The sequence below is a fragment of the Hemiscyllium ocellatum genome, unplaced genomic scaffold (genome assembly GCF_020745735.1).
Source record: "Hemiscyllium ocellatum isolate sHemOce1 unplaced genomic scaffold, sHemOce1.pat.X.cur. scaffold_93_pat_ctg1, whole genome shotgun sequence".
NCBI classification, from domain to species: domain Eukaryota; kingdom Metazoa; phylum Chordata; class Chondrichthyes; order Orectolobiformes; family Hemiscylliidae; genus Hemiscyllium; species Hemiscyllium ocellatum.
This window is the reverse complement of record NW_026869319.1, coordinates 186,568-209,348: the sequence shown is the minus strand read 5'-3', so window position 1 is coordinate 209,348 and position 22,781 is coordinate 186,568.

Here is a 22,781-nt window from a genome sequence, read left to right as displayed (position 1 = left end):
CTCTTCTCTGCCTCTTGCTGTGTTCTTGGATACCACCTGATACAGGACCAGGGGATCTGCAGAAATACTGCAATGTCTGAAAAATATTCTGTTTTTTTTTTAAGTAGAATCACCGAAGAAAGGGCAAGTGACTTAATGAAGGTTAACATAATAAATTAAAGATTATATTAATCATAGGAAGTGAGTTCAGAGGAATTCTAGACATTGTGGAAACCGGAGAGAAATTCTCAGAAATTTGTTTGTGTGGAGTTTGCATATTCTCCCTGTGTCTGCGTGAGTTTCCTCTGGGTGCTCCGGTTTCCTCTCACAGTGCAAAGATTTACAGGTTAGCTGAATTGGAAATGCTTATTTTCCAAAGTGTTCAGGGATGTGTAGATTAGGTGCATATGTCGCAAAGTGTAGAATCAGAGGCGAATGGGTCTGAGTGGTTACTCTTCGGAGAGGCGAGGTGGACGTGTTGGGTCCAAGTCCTTTTCCACACTGTGGGCTTTTAATGATTCTGTGAAAGAAGAACACAAAGACTACATAAATCTCCATCTGTATTGCAAAGAAAACAAAATAAAAGCAGGGTCAAATATGGAATTTTATAATTGGGAGAGAAGAGAGGTTATTGTGGAGAACAGGGAAATGGCCAAGAAAGTAACCAGGTACTTTGCATCTGTCATCACGGTGGAAGATCCAGAAAATCTCTGAGAAATACCAAGTGATCACATGGAACCTGTGGAACGAAAGACAGAAAGTCAATTCATATCAGTAACAAGATAGTAGTTGAAGGTTAGCATAGTAATATTGTAGCTGGATTGAGCATTGCTAAGTCTGATGAGTCAGTTGTACTTCGTATCAAAATTTGATATAAACTCATCAATAGACGCATTAATTGTGGTATCGATGACTATTTTATTTTCCTGTACATTCTGCAAAGACTGGGAGTTAGTAAATGTGTTCCAAGCGTTGTAGGTGAATGGAAGGGATCAAGCATCTGCAAAGGGAAGTTGAGATAGTGTAGAGAACTGCAGACCAATTAACTTGACATCTGTAGGTAAACTGATAGAATTTATGATATAGGATCTGATATTGGATATTTCGAAATTAAAGGCAACATTGAAGAGAATCAGGTTGCACTGACAGAGTCTGACAGAATCTGCATATTTGAAAAACTTCAGAATGATTTGAACTTGTTTATTGCAACATAGAAATGGCATATTTCGATTTTCAGAAGACTTTTTATCCGAACTCAGGCAATGAATTCATAAATAAAGTAATGTGAATGGTAATTGGAGGAATATTTAGAAGTGGAAAGTTAAAGTCAGGTTGCCTTCATTTAAGAGAATCAGAACATTGTCGGAAGGTCATGCTGAAGCAGTTTCACAGCTTGCTAATTAAACTGTACATAGAGTATTGAGTCCAGTGTTGGTGACCCAATCTGAGAAAGGATATACTGACCACGGAGGATGTGCAATGGACATTCTCCAGATTAATCCCTCAGATGGTGAGATTGCCTGATGTGGAAACTCGGCCTGTGTTCCTTAGAGTTTCAAAGAATGAGTGGTGATCATAGTGAAATTTAGAAAAAGGCACTAAACATATGACAAGGTGGAAAAAAAGGATTTTTCTCTGGCTGTCTGTTCTACACTTAATCCAAATAATGGCAGGTAAAGGATAGACCATTTCAGACAATAAGAAAGGCAATTCTTCATTTGAAGGGGACTGACTAACACAGCGACATGGAAACCTGCTGGCAGGGCAAGATTAGGGAGAATCCCCAGATATTCTACTGGTACGTTAAGTGGAACAGAATAACCAGGGAATAGGTTGGACTCAATGGTGACTTGCCAAGTTGCATCCAAATCAACTTAGTGGTAGGAGACAGAAGGTCTGCTGGTAGAAGTCTGTTTGTTTGACTGGAGACCAGTATCCAATCGTGTACCACAGGGATCCGTGCTGTATCCCATATTATTTGTGATTCGGAGATGCCACTGTTGGACTGGCTTCGGCAAAGTTTAAAAATTACAGAACACTAGGTGATAGCCCACCAGTTTATTTGGAGGTACGACCTTTCGATGAGCATCATCACGTGATGAAGAAGCAGCGCTGCGAAAGCTAGTGCGTCTGAATAAAACTGTTGGATTATAACCTGGTATTGTGCGATTTTAGCGTTATTATTTGTAGTATTCACAAATGATGCAGCTATGAATATGGAGGGGATTGGGGTGAGTGTGATAAATCAGTTTGCGTTTGACACAAAGTTTAGCTGGTTGATTGGCAGTGAGGAGGAAGGCCTTATATTACAGGAAGATACAGATGGAATGATCAAATGGGTGGATCAATGGCCAATGGAATGTAACCCTGATAAATATGCGGTGATGTACTTTGGAAGAAGGAACCAGACAGGGGAGGACTCAATGAATAGCAGCACACGAGGAAGCTCAGAGGGTGTTTCTCCACATATCCCTGAATGTGATTACGCAGATTAATGCACAAGTTGAAAAAGCATAGCGACCATAAACATAGCCTTTATTCATGGGGGCACAGATTGTAAGAGCTTTGTGGAACTTTGGTTAAGGCAAATGGAATACTATGTACAGTTCTGGGAGCCACACTACAGGAAGTATGTGATTGCACTGGAGAGGGTGCAGTGGAGATTCACCAGGATGTTCCCTTGGATGGAGTAAATCACCTCGGGATGTTTACTTTGAAGCAGAGAAGGATGAGAGGGACGTGCTTCAGAAGAATAAGATTACCAGGGGCATGGACAGCATGGATAGACAGCAGTTGTTCCTTTCAGTCAAAGGGCTAAGAACAAGGGAGTGCCATTTTAAAGTGAAGGGTTTGCTGTTTAGTGAGGATTTGAGGATTGTGTTTCATCCAGAGGCTGTTGGGGTCAGGAATTCACTTCCTGAGAGGGCAGTTGGCACATGTAACCTCACAACCGTTAATAAATACATGGTCGTGCCCTTGAATTGCCATAACATACATACCAATGGCCTCGTATAGGAAAGTGGGACTAATGTAGATGGTGCTGTATTTATGACAGTACAGAGCCAGTGCTTCTGTGATTGTATGGGTTGGACGATTGTATGAATTGATGAGCTTCTGAAGAATATATTAACTAGGGTTATAAAAATGAACTTGTCTCCGTGAGCTAGAACAGGGAAAGCTAAAAGTATCTCATGCCCTGCTCCCTTCCTGATGTTTCTGTGCAAGCTGTGGGAAAGCTCTGTAATTGTTGTTGCAAGCTCTTAAACATTAGGAAGGCAGCATCTGTCTGGCTGAAAGGACTGTGTTTCCGGTTCCCTTTTCCAAAGCTCATTGCCGGTGTTCTCTTTGTTTTTATCCTTTAAGAAAGCAGAACAATTTGATACAATTGTACCAAATTGCCTGGCCGTTTCAGAGACCATTATAGAGTTTATCACATGTCTGTGTGTCTGGACACACTCGTAGGCCAGACCAGGAAGCACGCGAGATTCACTTCCTGAAAGTACACTAGGAAAGGGACAGATGTTCACAATGGACATTCGATTGAAGGCCAATATTACTGGCACCAGATTTTATGTCTCGATATTTTGTTAATTGTTTTCAACTTCCATCAGCTGCCAGAGCATTATCCCGGTCTGGATCAGTAATCCAGTGACATTTCCACAACAGCACCATCTCCACATGTAGACCTGTCGGAAACCACACTGAGCACATTATTTCTGTGCTGCTTGACAGCTCTGTCAAAAATAACTCCCACCAATGCCACTATCGCGACGGGATTGAGGGGGTGGTAAATGGTCAGACTGCAGTCATTCCCTTGACATGGGACTGGATATTGTTGAGGAACTTCCCACTTGGCCAGGCAGATGTCAGAGTTGGTGCTGGATTGAAACAGTTTCCCCAGTGACACAGCTTGGTGTGCAGCACAATCTTCATTCCTATTGCAGGAATGGTGTCCGGGTCCATTCCCATTGTCATATCTACTGTGATCAGCTGTTTCTTCATTTAACGTGCAGCGAATCGAATTGGTTGAAGACTGCCATCTGTGATTCTGTGAGCATCATGAGGAGGGTGAGGTGGATTATCGAGTCAACATTTCTGGCTGAGGATGGTGCAGATACTTCATCATTGTCTTTTACACTAATGTACAGGGCTGGGGATATTTGTGGAGTCCTCTCCTCCTGTAAGTTGTTTATTAGTCTATCAACGATGACTGGACGTGGCTTGACTGCAGAGTTTCGATCTTATCTGTTTGCCTTGGAATTATTTCCCACTCTCCACCAGACGGTTGTTCTGCTGTTTGGAATGTAACCAGTCAAGTGCGGTAGCATTAGTGGGTTATCATCAGGTTTCGATACACATGGTTCTGACTCTGGCATGTTCACACAAACTCGGCACTGAACCATCACTCGGCGTGATGATAATGGTAGAGTGATGGATTATCCTGGGAGAAAAGTTATGGATTGTGATTGAATGCAATTCTGCTGTGGCTGATGCTGTGATCTACAGTATCACATGATATCAAGTGTGAGCTGCAATATCTGCAAATCTGTTTTCCTGACTTTCCCACCCAAACAATTCACACTTAGACCCGTTCATCTATCAGCCCTGTACTCAGTGACCCTACCTGGTTTCTGATGTGCAAACACATCCAGTTTCATAATCTCATTGTGCTGAGGGTCTCTCCCTGATGTCATGCCTCTAATTTGTGACATTACTCAGATACTTTAACATATTAATAGAATCATTGTCTGTCCAGTCATAATAACTTCTGTGTTTGAAATGAATATTTTCTCCGCTGTTTTTCTCCCTGACCATGACTAAGACCTCTGCCGTGTCAGTGATGCCAGCCTTATGTCGTTTCAGAGCCAATGAACTTGTGCACTTTGCGTTTTTGTTCACTTCCAAATGTACAGCGCTCTGTGTTGGACAGGGCTTTTGAGCAGATTTAACACACATCTTTGGAAAATGTTCAGAAACAGAAATTGCTGAAGAAACTAAGCAGTTCTGGATGCATCTTGTGAAATGAAAGCTGAGTTCATCTTTCGAGTCCAGTGACTCTTCGACAAAGCTCTCAGTTTCTACAGCAATTTGTGCATTTTTATTTCTAGTATTTATAGTTGTTTGCTTAATTGAAAATTTGTGCTGTGCATATTCATTTCTGGAGAAACTTAGCAGGTCTGGCAGCATCTGCAGAGACAGAGAAACAGAGTTAGCGTTTCAAGTCCAGTGTGACACTTCTTCAGAACTGAAAAGGATTGGAAAGTGGGCATTTTAGTTCCTTGACAGAGGTGGGGGTATGTGACAGGGAAAAGAGGGTGTGCCAACAGATAAACAGACTTTTAACGTGGTGAACGAGAAGATGGTGTCAAATGAGTTTAAATTAAGACGTGAATGGGAGAAAGGGGTTCTCTCTTTTGAATGCAAGATAAAGGAGACACACCCAAATAAGGTCATACGGATGCCAGGAGGGAGAATGTTGAACATGTGGTATTATATAGATCTGGTCAGAGATACATTTTCACTGTAGAGATCACCACTGTCAGAAAAAGGAATTCGGCTCATTGGCACGAGTAAGATTTTCATGCTGCCTTAGTATTGTAAAGTAAAGAAGAAAACCAATAACAGTGTGAAGTTTGGGCTGAGTGTTGTTTACCCGTCACTTCTAACATTGTTTCAAACTTGCAGTGCTTATCTTTAAATGTTTGTTCTTGATGTTAGTCTCAAATGAAGTGTAGGAACTTGAGGGGTAACATTATAGTAATTTACAGAATCAGGGGAGGATTGGGCAGGGTGAAAAGCCGAGGTCTTTTCCACAGGATAGGAAAATTAAATCGTAGAGCCATAGGTTTATGCTGGAAGAGGGAAGATTTAAAAGGGAGGAAGAGGGAACTGTTTTTTGCACAGAGGGTGATGTGTTTATGGAATGAGCTGCCAGAGGAAGACTGGCAGATGCAGGTACAGCTCCAACATTTAAAAGACATTTGGACAAACATGTGAATGAAGACCGTTTAGAGGCATATGGGCCAAATGCAAAAAGATGGGAAGAGTTTAATTTGGAAAACCTGGCCGGCATGGACAAGTTGGACCAAAGACAGTGTTTGTATGTGAATATAGAAAGCGAAGGAAAGGGAAGAAAAGATGTGATGTAGGTAATTTGGCAAGAAATATAAAAACAAGCAGCACGAAGTTTCCCATGTATGTAAAAAGAGTTAAAGAGGTGTGTGTGTGATCTTTGGTAAAAAGGAAGTCAGGAAAGTATATTGAGGATATTTGGAGGGTGTGACTGGGGAACTGGATACAGGGAACAGACAGATAATTTACACCAGTATTTTACATCGTTCCTCACAGGGGAAGGTGCTGTAAATATTTCAATGGTATAAGCAAAATGGTAATCGGAGGGAAGATCTAGAACTGTTTCTAACAGAAGGAACAAGGCAATACTCAAACAGATTAGACCAAGGGTAAATAGTTCATCAAAATTCATAGCTGGTTTTAAAAGAAGTGGTCACCGAGTGGCTGGTGGCTCTGTGAGAAATACTCCGTAACTCTCTGGATTAAAGGAGTGTTCCAGTGAAACTGGAGAACCGCCAATGTAGCGCCTGTTTTCAAGAAACGAGTGAGTCTGAAAGCAGGAACCACTTGGCCTAACCATGGTTCTGTGAGAGTCTGTTATTAATAAAGGGACTGCAGAGCATTTAGAAAAGCATCACACAGAGTCAGCATGGTCTTGTTAAAGGCGAACTACACTTTACCTGTAAAATCATGCAAAGTTTTTCTGGAGATCCCTGAGAATGTAACAAGTGGCCTTGATAAAGGGAGACTGGTAGACACGAGGCTTTCCAGAGATTTTCCAAAAGGTATCACAAAATATAGGTTCTTACACAAGACAGAATCTCATAGTATGATAGATAATGCATTAACATGGGATGACACTTGGTAAACATTTAGAAATCAGAGAGTCAGGATTCATCGATCTTTATGAAAAAATGAATCTACTGGAGTACCACAAATATCAGTCCAATGGCAAGAGCTGCTTACAAGAGCTGCACTCAGCTCCTGAAGTTGGGAGCCGAGGGCAATATACATCCGAGTTTGAGGATGACACTGACAACCAAAAGGCCGGCTGTTATTAAATGAAGAGGACTCCCAAAAAAAGGAGCAGTACAATGGAGTGGCTTGTTTCTGTGTCTGAAACGTAACGTCAGCATATTGATGCAGAAATATTGGTTCATTAGACTGGTTTCTGGAATGAAAGGATTGAATTATTCATTGTGGTTTTAATGAATGAGGGTGCCATTACTGAAACGGACAAGATACAGAGGGGGCTTGACAAGGTCGGTGTTGAGAATGTGATTCCACACCAGGGCAGATTCTAGAAGACAGAGATGTAGATACAGAATAAGGAATATCGACTTCAAACTGAGATGTAAAGAAATATCATCTTTCAGAAGGTAGTGAATGGCTGGAATTTCCTAACCCCGAGAGTTGTGGAGGTTGGCTCACTGATTGTATTTACAGATGGGTGTACTTATTTGTGACATTTCAGCGAGTCGAGGGATGCAATGGGTTAGCAGGAAAGTGGAGTGGAGCCGCGGAGTAGATCAGGCACGTTCGTATTGAATGACAGAGCAGCTTCCAATTACTTAAGTTCTTATTTATGTTTTTGGAAAATAATTGATTATTTTCCTGGAAGTCATGATGTAAAATTTTGCATTCAGACACAGCAGAGGATTTGTCTGAAATGACCTTGTGTGGGTAATGGGGGCAGTACTCAAAGCGAATCTGGGCCTGTAACATGACCTACATCAGGAGCAGAAGTGACTGAGAGGAGAAGCCTGAAAAGAGGGATTGGGGGAGGGAGGTCACTGCCTGACCTAGCCTGGATTTTCCAATACATTTGCCAAACTACACCAAAACCATCGGAGTGGCCTCAATCTGCTCCTGCACAGCAGGACCGAAGGGCTGAATGGAACATCAGAACATAGGGCTAATGGACACGTCTGGGCCATTCGGCACTTTGACATTATTCCACCAGTCAATAAGGTCATGGTTCATCTCATTGTGTTCCCAGCTGCACTTTTCTCTGATTTCACAATGATCCCTGCTTCAACTGTCTATGGGAAATCAGACAAAGTCAGCCTCGATATAATATAAAGATTCAGCCCTCCAAATCATCTGGGTGAGAGAATTCCCACTTGAACAAATTCCCACTTTGTGAATTTCTCCTCAATCCGGTTCTGACTGAGGTTGGAGGGTGTCACTGTTTCCTTTTGTAGTCCCGCTCCTCCACTGCTCACAACAAATTTTAAATGTAACCAGGTTGGCGATATGGCCAATGGTAAAGGTCTAAAACTGGGTCAGGTTCAGTTATCAGAACAAGTCAGTTGGACTTCTTCAGTCAGCTACAACTAATTAACAGAATCAACTGAGGAGTATGATGGATATGTAGTTCTCACTACGGCCGCTCATCACCATGGAGCTGGGTTCAATTCCAACCTCAGGTGAGTTTGAACATTCTGCACGTATCTGTGTGGGTTCATTCCCAATGTTCCAGTTTCCTCCCAGAGTACAGAGATGTGCAGCTTAGAGTGGATTGACCATGCTCGATGTCCCTTTGTTGAGAGAGCGTCCCCTTCATGGTAACCCCTGTCAGTGTGAGGAATTGAACCTGCGCTGTTGGCCTCCCTCTGTATCACAAACCAGCCGCCCAGCCAACTGAGTGGGAGACAGTGTAACTCTTACAGACAGCAACAGAGGCAAAGGGCAAGCGAAACTTTCATAACAAGGAAAATGGTACAATTCAGATAACAGTCAAGATAACAGCGGAGGATAAAAAGGTTCTCTGCTCAAAATTGTATTTCATAACAGGACAAGTGTTTAGAAGCAGTGTTTGGCTGAATACAATAAAGTGAGACAAAGTGAAATAGCCAGAATTACTAATTGTGATTGGATATAAAATAAGTGCATATTTTTGCAGGAATCCAGGGGGTTGAATGACAGGAACTTCCTGTACGTGAAAATGGGAATTCTTTGGAACACTATCTGGAATTTTCCACACTCAAAGTGTGTGTGTGTGTGTGTGTGAGAGAGAGAGAGAGAGAGAGAGAGAGACAGAGCAGATACTGCACAGAACTGGGTGGGGAGCTCAGACCATGCTCGGTGCGGCTGGTGATGAGGCCTCCACTGGGAAGAGAATGGACCACCCCAAACTAGCCCATCCACTAGGACCTCTCTGCTCCTGTTGAAAAATCGTGGTGATAGTTCCCCTAATCTAATGCTCGGGGTCAACTGTGCAGGGTGGCTTCAAACTGTGGAAGTTCATCAGTGTGCCCAATGGCCTTTGAAAGATGATACCCGTGTCAGTGATCATAGAATTGCCAGGGACATCAGTGCGATGATGAGTCACTCCAGCCATGTTGGGTTGTAGAATTGGGGTGGCATTGAATGCGAGGAACACAATGAGATTGAGTGGGTAGTTAATGAGCTGAGTTTGATAAGATAGCACCATGAAACTAGTCCAGTCTGGTACAGACAATCCCGCTGTCACACTCAATAAAAATGTCACTGAGACAAACTATTTTTAGATTCAGCCCAATGAGTCGAAGTCTCTGCTGACCCTTCACTCAGTTACAAAGTTGCAAAACAAATGTTCACCTAAAACTCTCCCTCATCTTTATTGACGTCACTATCCCCTTCACCTATCATTCCCAGGAATACTGGCTCATGTTGCAGGATGCTGTCGAAATGTCTTCATTTCAGCATTCTGAAACCTGTGATCATACATGAAATTGTCTCTCAATCTCTCTTTCGCTTTTTTTTTACCCAAAATCCTTTTGATTGTTGGTAGTTAAACTGATTTCCCCGCCATCTCTCTCTGGCAGGAACTAAGGAATACGGGCTAGGCAATAAGGACTCTGTATCAGAGTGATCATGTAACTAGACGGGTAATTCAGAGGCACGGGCTGTGACTCCAAGACAGTGTTTAAAATCCTACCACAGCCGATGACAGTGCTTAAATTCGAATGACAAAAATTGGAATGAAACCTAATTTCACTCATGGAAACCAGAAACCGTTAAGATTTATTTTCATTATTTCACTGATAGTCTTTGCTAAATAAACTTAACATTATTACCCAGTCTGAACTCAGTATGACTTCAGACCCACAACAACATTGTGGGTTCCATTTTGTCTTGACAAATGGCCGTGTAGTCAAGGACAATTAGTGATGGACAACAAATGCTGCCCTTGCCCGTGATGCTGGCATCCCGAGAAACAACAGCATTAAAGGTGAAACAAAGCAAGGAACGGTGAGTGTTAGAGATCGAAGATAAAATTCTCCAGCGTCTGAAAGTATTGGAGAATCTATCAGGTCTGGCAGCCTCTATCAGGAGAAATGCAGATAACGGTTTGAGCCCACAACTGAAAGCAAATTGGGCAATAGTATTATTTATCCGGTATCATGGATGGTTGGGTTGGAGAAAGAGGTGGAGGCGAGGTTTAAACTGAATGGATGGAGAAATGGCCAGAAAAAGAGAGGAAAAGAAATAAAAAGTGAGCAAAGGGATTGCTGATGATGAACTGAAAGTAAAACAAAATGGCAAGATATTCTCACATTTCCCCGTTTTCCCATATTCCTGAATATCGCGTCCATTTAGATTTGTCCCTGTTTAAAGTGAGTTTGTTTTCCTCTATCTCTCTTCTCTGAGTGTGATGATCAAATCCATTAGCAATACTGGTGCTGCCCTTGTAGTTGCTGACATATAGAGAAAGGTAACGTTACATTGTCAACTGCTTCTTTGGAGAGAGAAACTGTTAGTGTGGAAGTGTGCAGAGATGCAACGGCTTTCTCAGCAAGGAAGAGAAACTCAGGAGTAGAAATAGTTTTCAATACTGAGTGCATGCACATTCCGTGTGGGGAATTGGCTTGTTCCTGTCATTGAAAAATCAGTGGAGTTTCTGTGGATGCTTATCTCGGGTTTGCATTGTCAGCTGCTGGGTCTGGTGACCCCACTCTATACGCTGCATTTACAAAGTGTCTGGGTCCGTGGTAAACAAATGGAGATGGGGCTCCACAGAAGGGAAGCTCTATCAATAGGGTGGTGCAGGACAGTGCACTATCTTTCCTGGGATTTCCCGGGACATTTGTCTAAGCTGGAATATGTGTCAGGTATGAAACCAGTCTGCTCCTTCAGAATACTGTGTAGCCTCACACCAGTGACAGGACTGTGCTGATGCTCACCACGAATTCAACTGAATTAATTCTGGAACATTCCAGGCAGGAATGAATAACATATCCATCACCACCGGTGTGTAGTCCTCCGATATATTCGCTGGCTGACAGAATCCATCTCTTGTGTCCATCTCCCTAGGAAGATACAGTAAGAAACTTCCAGAAATACAAGGGTACAGAGTGACTGGTGAAAATGAGGAACAGCAAGAATTTAGAATGAATAAGAGGTATGTCTTTCAAAATCTCATTGAATTTTAGGTTGGCATTATGCTGTATCTGATGAGCTACATCCCTGAGTATTGAGGAGGTGGAAGTAGAGCTAGTGAAAGAGTTCCTGATCATTCTTCGAAGTTGGTTAGATTCTGGAAAGGATCCTCCACACTGGAAAGCAACTATTGTAAACCTAGTTAACGATCACACAACACCAGGTTATAGTCCAACAGATTTAATTGGAAGCACACTAGCTTTCGGAGCGTCGCTCCTTCATCAGGTGACAGTGGAGGGCTCGATCGTAACACAGAATGAACAGCAAAAATTTACAGTATGATGTTACTGAAATTATACATTGAAAAACCGATTTTCTGTTTAACCTTTCATCTGTTAGTATACAGTGATAGTTTCAATTCATTCATGTGTATATCACAACACCTTTTTTTAAAAGTTGTACTCCCGGATTAGCTGCTAACGATGGTGATAACTCGACAATATGTTGAAGCAACACATGTTGGCCCCCTGTGTTCTCTGTCTATGCCTTTGCATTCTCATCTAAAACGTGTGATAGCTGAGTTTTATATAAATTCGTGCAGTTTTTAAGCTCAGAGTTCTACATGAATGCATGCAGTTTTTGAGCAATGTCAAATGTAACCCTACAACACCTTCAACATATTGTCTCGCTATCACCGTTGTTAACAGCTAACCTGAGAATGCTACTTTAAAAAAAGGTTTAATGATTTACGCATGAAAAAAGTGAAACTTTCACTGTATTATAATAGATAAAAGGATTAACAGAGAATCAATTTTCCAATGTATAATTTCAGTTACATCACACTGTAAATTTTTGCTATAAGTTCTGTTTTACAATCGAGCCCTCCACTATCACCTGATGAAGGAGCGTCACTCCGAAAGCTAGTGTGCTTCCAATTAAACCTGTTGGACTATAACTTGGTGTTGTATGATTTTTAACTTTATACACCCCAGTCCAACACCGGTATCTCCAAATCATTGTAAACCAAAATATTTAAAACAGGACAGAGAGACCAAGCAGCAAACTAAGCAGTGCTAGCTTGATGTAAGCTGTGAGAAAAACATTGGAACATTTTGTGAGGAATGTGACAACAAGATACTTGGAAAATAATGACATGCTTTGGTGGAGTCAATCTAGAAGGGGAAATGATCTTGATCTTTGATGAACCTGCTGGATTTTGTGGAGGTTGTCCGTTGTGATATCGACATTTGTGAACCAGTGGGGATGAAGTATTTGAATCTGAATAGGGGTGAGTGGGGAATGTTAGAGTCCATGGGTAGGTAGGTGTGGAATACACCGAATGTAGTAAAAGTTGGATAATCGAGAGAATGAAGAGAGTAGTATAATTATCTGGAGTGAAGGCTTTGGGTTATCAGAAGGATCAGTGTTTGGGCAATAGCTCTTCACAAGAAATAAAATATTTCAGATATGAACAACAAATATCACAATTCACATTTATGTTCATTAAATAGTGAGAGGTTGGGAAGTGCGGTTGTTGAAACAGACCTGGATGTGCTTGGTCATAAATCATAAACAGAATGTTTACGTAGCAGGAAATAAATGATATGTGGCTCTTCATGCAAAATGATTAAAGTATTGGAGTAAATGTACCTTTCCCAATGATAGTGTTTTGTTGAGATACTGTGAGGTGTATTGTGTACAGCTTTATAAATAATGATCTTATCAGCGATTCAGTCCAAAGGGGTATCACCAGACTAAATCCTGGCCTGATGCTACCATGAGGAGAAATTCAGAAACTTGTGCTTAATAAAGTGTGTTAAGGTGGTTATGAGTTTATATTTTAAAAAATGCTGAAGCACATTGAGAGTTGAAGATACAAAATTGCCTTATTAGTTTAATTAAAGGAATGCCCAGGCAAATTCACATTTCCTACGTATTGGAGTGCACACATATCCACTGTAAACATATTGTCTGGTGCGTGTTCCAGTCGAGGAGAGATCTGCACGGTAACAGCATGCCGATTGTGGATTTTGAGGGTGGTGGTGGTGCGAGGTTCAGCCAGTTACAGTATTGCAAATGGACAACGCAGCAGAATGATCTAGCCTGCAATAAGGAAACATGCATCATTCTCCCTCACTCCTAACTTCACGAGAGCCATGGGTGATGGGAAATGTGGTCAATAGCCGGCAGTGCCAACATTCAATCCAGTCCAGTAGTTTTTGTGAACTGAAGGAACCATACTGAAAGGGGTTAAATAGAGCTGTTTGTTCAGTGACTGTGATTGATGCCAGTCTCCATGGATCCTAGCTATGTCACTGGATGTTTTCCGGCTCCTATTAGTAAGGGGCCTCTTGCAATGGTTTATGCCATTGTAGCAGCAGATGCATTAACTCCAGCGCTCAAAGGGATCAGCACCTACAGAGACAGAAAAAGGAGATTTCAACATCTGAGAATAGTCTGGAATGATCCATTAATGGATCAGAATCTGAGAACATTAGACTGGAATGCTGCAACAATGGACAGGAGTTTATCCTTGGGTCTTGTCTATTTTTCCGTGTCTTGGCTTCCATTACCATATCGGATATATGGTGCACTGATGATTATCCAGGCGGGTTACTATCCTATCCTCGCTATTGTTGGTGTTCCTGGTAAGTTTCTTCATCTCTATCCATTTATTAATCTCTTCAACCATGGTGAACTTCGTTACTATTTCTGTTATCTATATTTGACAAAGACAGAATCTATTGTCTTCAGTTTCAAATGCAAATTCGATTAATTACCCACAAATTTCAGAACCGCCCACACACCGACCCTCACAAACATCTGAGAACGAGAATGTTCACAATCCCGAATTTAAATAAATAAAATTCATTTATGTCTCAGTATTCTGTCCATCACAAAACCTATCCACTGCCAGCTCGATTATATGCCCAGTCACCATCTTGACTTCAATGCTGACGCTTAATAAATCATGATCTATACTTTGGTAAAATTCAGACATTATGGTTACACCTCTCCTTTAAGCACTCTTTCAGTTGCAAATATTTCGATCACAACTATGTTCCTGTCTCTAAAATAACTTAATGACAGGAACACTCTCTCAGAGCAGTAATGTCGGAAGAAATGTAATTCAGATGCACAGGTTATTACACAGAAATGTACTATTCCACATCCTACCACAGACAATGTCAGAAAGTAAATACACAAGACAGGAATTGGAAATAAAAGCAAGTTTTACGAATAACAATCATAACATCTCCAGCATTTTGTCTATACATTTATCGATTTCACTGATGTCCTTTGGTGAATAGATCTTGCGTTACTATCTGGTCTGGCTTAAGATTGATGTGAGACCCACAGCAATGTGCTTGGTTCTGTACTGCCTGAAAGATTGACCTCGCAGTAAATGACATTTGGTTAGGTCAAAAAATGCTGCCCCTGTCAGTGATGCAGACATTCCAAGTAATAACAAAATTAAAGGTTAGATAAAGCAAAGAATCGTACAACAGATCAGAAACAATAAATAACGAGAAAGTGCCAGACAAACTGAGCAGATTTGGCAGCCCCCTCGGTTCGAAAGAAAAATAGAATTGGCAATTCGATTCTAATGACCATACATCAGAACTGAACACAGTTGGGAAATAATGTGTTTGATGTTGGTGACACCGACATCTATTATGAAAGGGAGAATGACTGAGTTGAATAGATGGAAAAAGAGAGAGATAGAGAGAACGAAGCAAACAAACAGATTGCTGATGCTCAGCTGGGATGTAAATAAAACATGAAATTAAATCTTACTTATGTTTCTCCTGTTCCCATATTACTGATAATCATGACCATGTAAGGTATATGTCCCTGTTTAACGTTATTTATGTCTGTGTTCTCTCTTCCCTGAGTGTGATCATCATCTTTTATGTATTAATGGGATGCTGGACCTGTATTTAATTCCCTTCCCTCATTGTACTTGAGAAGGTGTTGGTGAGCTGCCTTCCTGACCCACTGCAGTCAGTGGGCTGTAAGTAGTCAGTGCTGAGGTCCATGCGGTTTCATCTCTTTGAGGCTTTGAAGTGAGTGATATAACTGAGTGTCTGGCTTGGCCATTTCAAACAGCAACTGAGAGTTAACCACATTGCTGTGGGTCTGGAGTTACATGTAAGCCCGACCAGCTGAAGAAGGTAGATTTCCTTTCCTGAAGGGCATGAGGGTGCTCGGTAGGACAATCGACAATGGTTTCATTGTTTCATTTGATTCTTAATTCCTGATATTTCATTGAATTCAATTTCCAACATTTGCCGTTGTGGGATTTAGTTCCGGTGTCTGGGTCATTATATGATCCCTAGTTTCATACTCAGAGATAACACAGTGGGATCATCGCCTCCTCAGTATCTCCAATCAACTCCAATGGCAACAGTGATGTTGTTGTTGGTGTGACTTTGCTTCATAAGGCAAATAAATGATTGGCAAAAAATGCCATCCTTCTCATTGTGTATTTATGAGAAGGCGAGATGATGGGAAATGCTCTTGGTGAAAAGGAGCTGGATGTCCTTGACCATGGGGCACTAACAGAATCCCTACAGAGCAGTCGGGTACTGGCAGGTGGGACTAGATTGGGTTGGGTTATCTGGTCGGCATGGACGGGTCGGTCCGAAGGATCTGTTTCCATGTTCTGCATCTCTATAACTCTATGACTCAGCAAGTAATCAGCACAATAATGAGTAGTATCGTTCATTACAAAATGATTAAAGTATACGAGTGAAGACACCGTCCTGCAGTTGTGGAGTGTACTTGAGACAGTATTTTCTTTTATTTATAATCAATGATCTCCTAGCTACAGAGAGACGGTGTAATGGAGTTTCACAAGACAATTTCCTGCAGTGATGGTACCATGAGGAGAGTGTGAAGGAAATGAGTGTTTATTTTTTAACACTACAAAAAGAATAACATGCGATTGCATTAACACTGGAGTGTTATCAATCAACACTCATTATTTCCAAAAGAAAACAAGGATAGCAATAGATATAACATGTTTTCCATGATACGTGTCTTCACATTTGGGCAAATTTATAGATAGGAAAGGTTTAGAATGATATGGACTTAGCGCAGGGAAATAGGATTAGCATGGATGGACATTTTGATCAGCATGAACCATTTTGTGCTAATGGCCTGTCTCCGTGCTATAGGATTCTATGACTCTATGATAGTTTACAGAGCTCTATGGAGCCCCCATGTTGGTTGAGAGAGAGAGCTCCAGGTTCTGAATGAACTCTCACCGTCTGGATGTACAGTTGGTCTGTGACCCTGCATTGAACATCATGTTGTTGACAAATCTGTCATTAGCCACACTCTGATAGTATGAACCATTCCCACCAGCTTCTGACCTCCATACAGAACACTAGCCTGTCTTCTCTGTCACAAATCAATCCTTCTTTTTTGCTAAAAATTGTTCATTGGCTCAAGTAGCCACTCTCCTTGATGTTTTTCAGAGGGTCAATAAAACGGGGCCAGGCTACGATCAGTCTGGTTTGGTACAGACAAGAAAGGGATTTTCAGAGGCCTTCTATTTATATGTAATCAGATGAACTACAGGCCAAAGTGGTCGTGCTTTCGAAGTGACCTGTATAATGAACGGGGAGTGGTCAGCCCTTTTGGCTGAGATAGCTGAGTTGAGCTGAGCTGAGCAGTTTTCATTTGAGTCTTGAACTGGGAAGTTCAACTGGGAGCTGTGTGGAAACTCTCTCTCTTTTCTGCCCTTCAGCTTCAATCTGGAAGCATGCGCTCCATTGTAACGTTTTTACAAGGGTGTTTGATTATTGGGACTATTGTGTGTATTTGGAATAGCACAATTAAGTCTAGCTGGATAGGTTGAATTCTGTACGGGTTCTTTATTCTGTTCTTTGTATTTCATTGTGTAATTTTGTGAATAACGTTTTTGTCTGATTTAAAATCTAGTAGTCACCCTAGCTAAATTACTCCGGATAATTTTCTTTGTATAATTACCAAAACAAACTGCAAAGTTCTGCTCTGGGCTGCTTGCTTAAAAATGTTTTGAGTAGGCTAGCCTCATCCATAACAGACTGGGGGCTCATTGCTGGATTTTTAGCAGCGAATGGGTGGTGCTAGTGTGTTTAGTTCAGGTATTCGTTTGAATAGAATGACAAAGCTTCGAATTGTAATGGCGATTTCATTCGCCAAAAGTTTCCTGGTTGTGCACGCAGTGACTTTGGATATTTTACGAAAGATGACTAATTTCCAAGAATTAGCAGAGAAGCTGGAATTGGAACTGACCACTTCTGTGAGGAAAGGAGAGGTAATTACAGCAGTAGCTCGTCAATTAAACATTCTGGAGAAATCATCAGAATCTATAGAGATGGCAAGAATTCAGTTGCAAATGAAGCATCTTGAGTTAGCGGCGAGACGTAAGGAAAGGGCAGCCAAAAGGAAACACTTGACTTTCGATAAAATGCAGAAGAGGGGGAAAAGAGAGAGCAACAGAACAGAGAGTAAAAAGAAAGAATGACAAAAGAGAAAGCAGCAGGGGAGAGAGAAAGGGAGAGCATTTGAATAGCAAAAACTGACACTTAAAAAGGGAAGTCAGTGTAAAAGGCTGGAGATAACGGCTGAGAGTCGGCTTAGTAAGGAAGAGAGTGAGGATTAGCAAGGCCCTGGTAGTCAGAAGCCTAGTGAGAATTTGTTTGTGTATGTTCAGACATTGCCTCAATTTGATGAGAAAAATATGATGCCCTTTTCATCTCATTTGAAACGTTAGTTAAACAAATGCAGTGGCCAGAGGCAATGTGGGTTTTGTTGATCCAAACGAAACTTGTAGGTAGGACTGGTGAGGTATTCACATCCTTATCAGAGGAGGTATCTAGGGAGTATGAGAAGGTTAAAAAAAAATCTCTGCACAGGTAACCTTTCAGGAATCTAATGAGAATCCTGGTCAAACCTACACTGAGTTTGTAAGGATCAAACAGACTAATTTCGATCGTTGGATAAGAGCTTTAAAATTCAGGCCAGCCAAGCTATAATGCCCCTAGAGAGGTTAGTATTTGGAGGATTTCAAAAATTCACTACCTGAAATAGTGCACACTCAGGTGGAAGAGCAGAGAGTGTAAGCAGCAAGGCTAGCTGCTGAAATGGCTGATGATTATGAACTGGTCCATAAACTTGGTTTGCTTTCCAGAACCAGTTCTGGTCTCTGAGGGACAGAAATTGGAGCAAAGAGATATCCTCGTGCGAAGGGAAAGGTAGATCACAGTGTAGAACGTAAGGATAATTTACCATGGTAATAAAAAAAAACCTTGAGGGGGACAAAGAAGATAAAATACTATGGTGTTTTCATTGTAATAAAGTGGGCCACACAAAATCACAGTGTTGGTGGGCTGGGAGAACACCAGATGAAGAATAACCAGACAAACCTGGACGTTTCGTTGAACTAGTAACAAAAAGCGTAGGGGGAGTTAGGCAACTGCCTCAGAGTGTACAAGATGATCAGTGGACGTGCTAAATCAGCGTTAAAAAAATCTATATGTAAGGGTAAAGTTTATTCACATAGGCCAGGAGTAATTGGTAAGGAGGATCCAATATTAATTGACACATGATATTTTCAGTCTGTAATGCTGAGGGGTGAGGCTTTATGCACTCTTGAGAGACTACTGCCAGACAATGTGCTGGGAACATGCAAAAAGTGCTCAGTTATGTAAAGTGAGGTGATGGAGTCCAGAGAAGAGTGTAGAATGTGTGGTAGGTGTACTGGACCCCTAACTCTCAACTCCAGGAATAAAATTTGTCCTTGCAAATAAAGTAGCAGATTCACCGGTAGGCGTGCTGCCTACTCTAGTTGAAAAACCAGTGGAGATGCAGTCAACTGAAGACCTGGAGAATGTTTATCCAGGAATTATCCCTGATTGCGTGATCAGAAGATCACAAATGCACAGGTTGAAGCAGGATAAAGGCACAGATAAGGAGAGTGACATAGAGTTATCCGAAAGTTTCTTTTTGATCAGATAAATGCAACAGGGAAGGAGCAAGTATGGAAACATGAAAGTATTTTTAGCTCTGCTAAGGTGATTAAATTACAGCAGAATGATAAGGAGTTACAAAAGTCATATCAAAAACCATTTAGCAAGATAGAGAATGAATGTATTCCTGTATGTTATTACTTAACAAATGATGTCTTAATGCGGATATGGAGATCAGCGCACATTGAAGCAGATCAGGCATGGACAGAAATTCTTCAAATTATTTTTCCTGTTGGGTATAGAAAGGAGGTACTGTGCGTGGCACAAGAGCTACCATTTGGAGATCATTTCGGGGTGAGGATATTACAGGCTGGAATTCAAAGATATTTTCACTGGCCTGGACTACACAAAGATGTCGTTGAATTTTGCCAGACGTCTCAAACATGTCACGCAGGCAGTAATAAAACCTGCAACTTTAATACCTATTCCAGCATTTGAGGAACCTTTTACAAGTGTCTTGATAGATTGTGTAGGTCCCCTATCTCGAACAAAAAGTGAGAATAACTATTTATTGATAATAATGGATGTGTCAACTAGATTTCCAGGGCCAGACCTATTATGCAGCATCACAGCTAAAAGAGTTGTAGAAAAAATGCGTTTTTTTTTACGAGGTACGGACTACCAATAGAGCTCCAGACAGATCAAACCTCACATCCGAATTATTCAAGGATATGATGGATAACTTGGTAATAAAGCAATTCAAATCTACTGCGTACTATTCGGAATCACAGGGAGTATGAGAGAGATGGCATCAGACACTGAAGACCATGTTGAGGTTTTATGGTCGGGATTATCCAGATGATTGTGATAAGGAAATTCTTTTTGAACTATTTGTGATCACAGATGGACAGAATGAATTGACCAAATTCAGTCTATTTAAATTAATTTGTGGGCATAAAGTAAAAGGACAATTAACGAAGAAATTAATAAGTCAGAATTCAGACACCACCCATTTGGATGATGTGTCAAATTTTAGTGAACAATTAAATAGACTTGGAGAATTGGGTAGACAACACTTAAAAGTATTGCAGCATACAATGAAACAGGAAATGGATCAGAAATCATAAATTGGCAATTTTGCAATTGGGAGTAAAGTATTGGTATTACTTCCAGTAACAGTTGAGACTTGAAAAGCAAGTTTTAATGTACCTTATCAAATTGGGAAGAAATTGACTGACGTGAAATCTTCGATACGGGCTACAGACAGGAAGAAATCTCACAGAGTGTGTCATGTGAATATCCTCAAAAGGTATTTTGATAGGGAAGGAAAGCAAGAGGAGAAGTTATTAACGATGACAGCACAGCAGGAAGAACCAAGTTCAGAGGATTCTGATTTGGACATTCCACAAATCAAATTGAACAATGAGAAAGTTGTCAAAGTTGTGCTAACTTATTGAGTTACCTTCCACAAGAAAAGCAAAGCGACCTGAAAGAGTTATTACTATCTTGTGGAGAGATATGCGGAAATAAACTAAGAAGTACGAACATAATTGTGCGTGATTTGGATACAGGAGATGCTGTTCTGATTAAGCAACATCCTTTTAGGCATGAACCTCCAAAATTGGCACAGGTACACAAGGAGTAGAGCGCATGCTCAAGATGGCATAATTGATGGGAGTTACAGTGACTGGACCTCACGTATAGTCATGGTACCAAAGCCAGATGGCCCCCAACGGTCATGTGTGGACTATCACAATGTCAACGCCGTTACAAAGACTGATGTATATCCAATTCCAGGTTTGGAGAACTGTGTCGAAAAAGTGGGAGAAGCTACTTACATTTCTAAGTTGGACTTGCTCAGAGGCTACTGGCAGGGACCTCTGTCAGAGAGAGCAAATGCAATTTTGGCTTTTATAACGCCAAATGGACTATATCAGTTCAAAATCGTGGCATTTGGTATGAGAAACGATCCAGCCACATTTCAGAGGCTGATAATAGGTCATTGCCAGATTACCCAATTATGTGGTTTTTAGTCAGTCATGAAAGGAATATTTACAGCATTTATCAGACTTGTTTGATTGACTTCAGAGGGCAAGCTTGGTGGTAAACCTAGCTAAAAGGGAATTTGAGAAAGCCCAAGTCACGTTCCTGGGTCTCGCTACTGGACATGGACCAATGGCCCCATGGGATACAAAACAAAAGTGGTCATGCTTTATAAGTGACCAGTATAATGAACGGAGAGTGGTGAGCTCTTTTCGCTGAACCAGCTGAACTGAGCAGTTTTCAGTTGAGTCTTCAACTGGGAAGTTCAACTGTGAGCCGTGTGGAACCTCTCTCTCTCTCTTCTGACCTTCAACTTCAACCTGGAAGTTTGTGTTGCATTTATACTGGTGTTTAGTGGGAGCTTATTGGGACAGTTGTATATATTCGGAATAACATAATTATGTCTAGCTGAATAGGTTGAATTCTGTCGTGATTCTTTATTCTGTTCTTTATGCTTCATTGTGTAAGTTTTGGTCTGTTTTAAAACCTCGTAGTCAACCTAGCTAAATTACTCTGGGTAATTTTCATTGTACACTTACCGAAACAAATTGCAAAGGTATGCGCTGGGCTGCCTGCTTAAAAGTGTTTTGAATATTCTAGCCTAGTTCATAACATCTCGGAGATGAAAGATGCCTCCTTGGGACTTGGCACAAGCCAATCACTTTCCCTCCTCATGATCAGTAAAGTACGTTAATATAACACGTGTGTACCATTAGCAATGGAGCCAGGAGGAACAACATGGAGCAGCCTGTCTCTGCAATCTATGCCTCATTGGTTTGTCGTGTTGCAGCAACAGTGACATCCTCCTATTTAAGTGTAACAGATTAGACGGGCTGAATGGCCTCTTCTGTTTATGTGCCAGTGTCTCGAGGAACTGAATGTCTTCATCCTGGCCCGAGGGCAGAGGTTCAAGGACTTCAGTCGGAAACCCATGGTTCCTGCCTACCAGCGTGTTGTGCTGACTAGACTCTATCTTCCTGAGTTATAGGAGACAAACAGAAGGCTGGAAGAACACAACAAGCAAGGCAGCATCAAGAGCTAGGAACGAAAACATTTCAGATGTAACCGTTCTTCAGAACTGGGTTGAGGGGTAGGGGGAGCTTCAGATAAAGAGGGAAGGGAGTGGTTGGGGTGGGGAGATCAGGGGGTGGTGAGTTACGGCTATGTGGACACAAGTGGTGGGTGCAACATGGTTGGGTAATGGGAGGGATGAATTCGGTTGGGAGCTGAAAGGTCGGGTCGTTAGGTGGAATGGAAGACTTCCCAGTCAATTCGTATTTCAATTCTCTTTCCCAATCCGTTTCCAACATGGCCATCCTTGGCCTCCTCCATTGCCACAAGGAACCAAAACATAATTTGAAG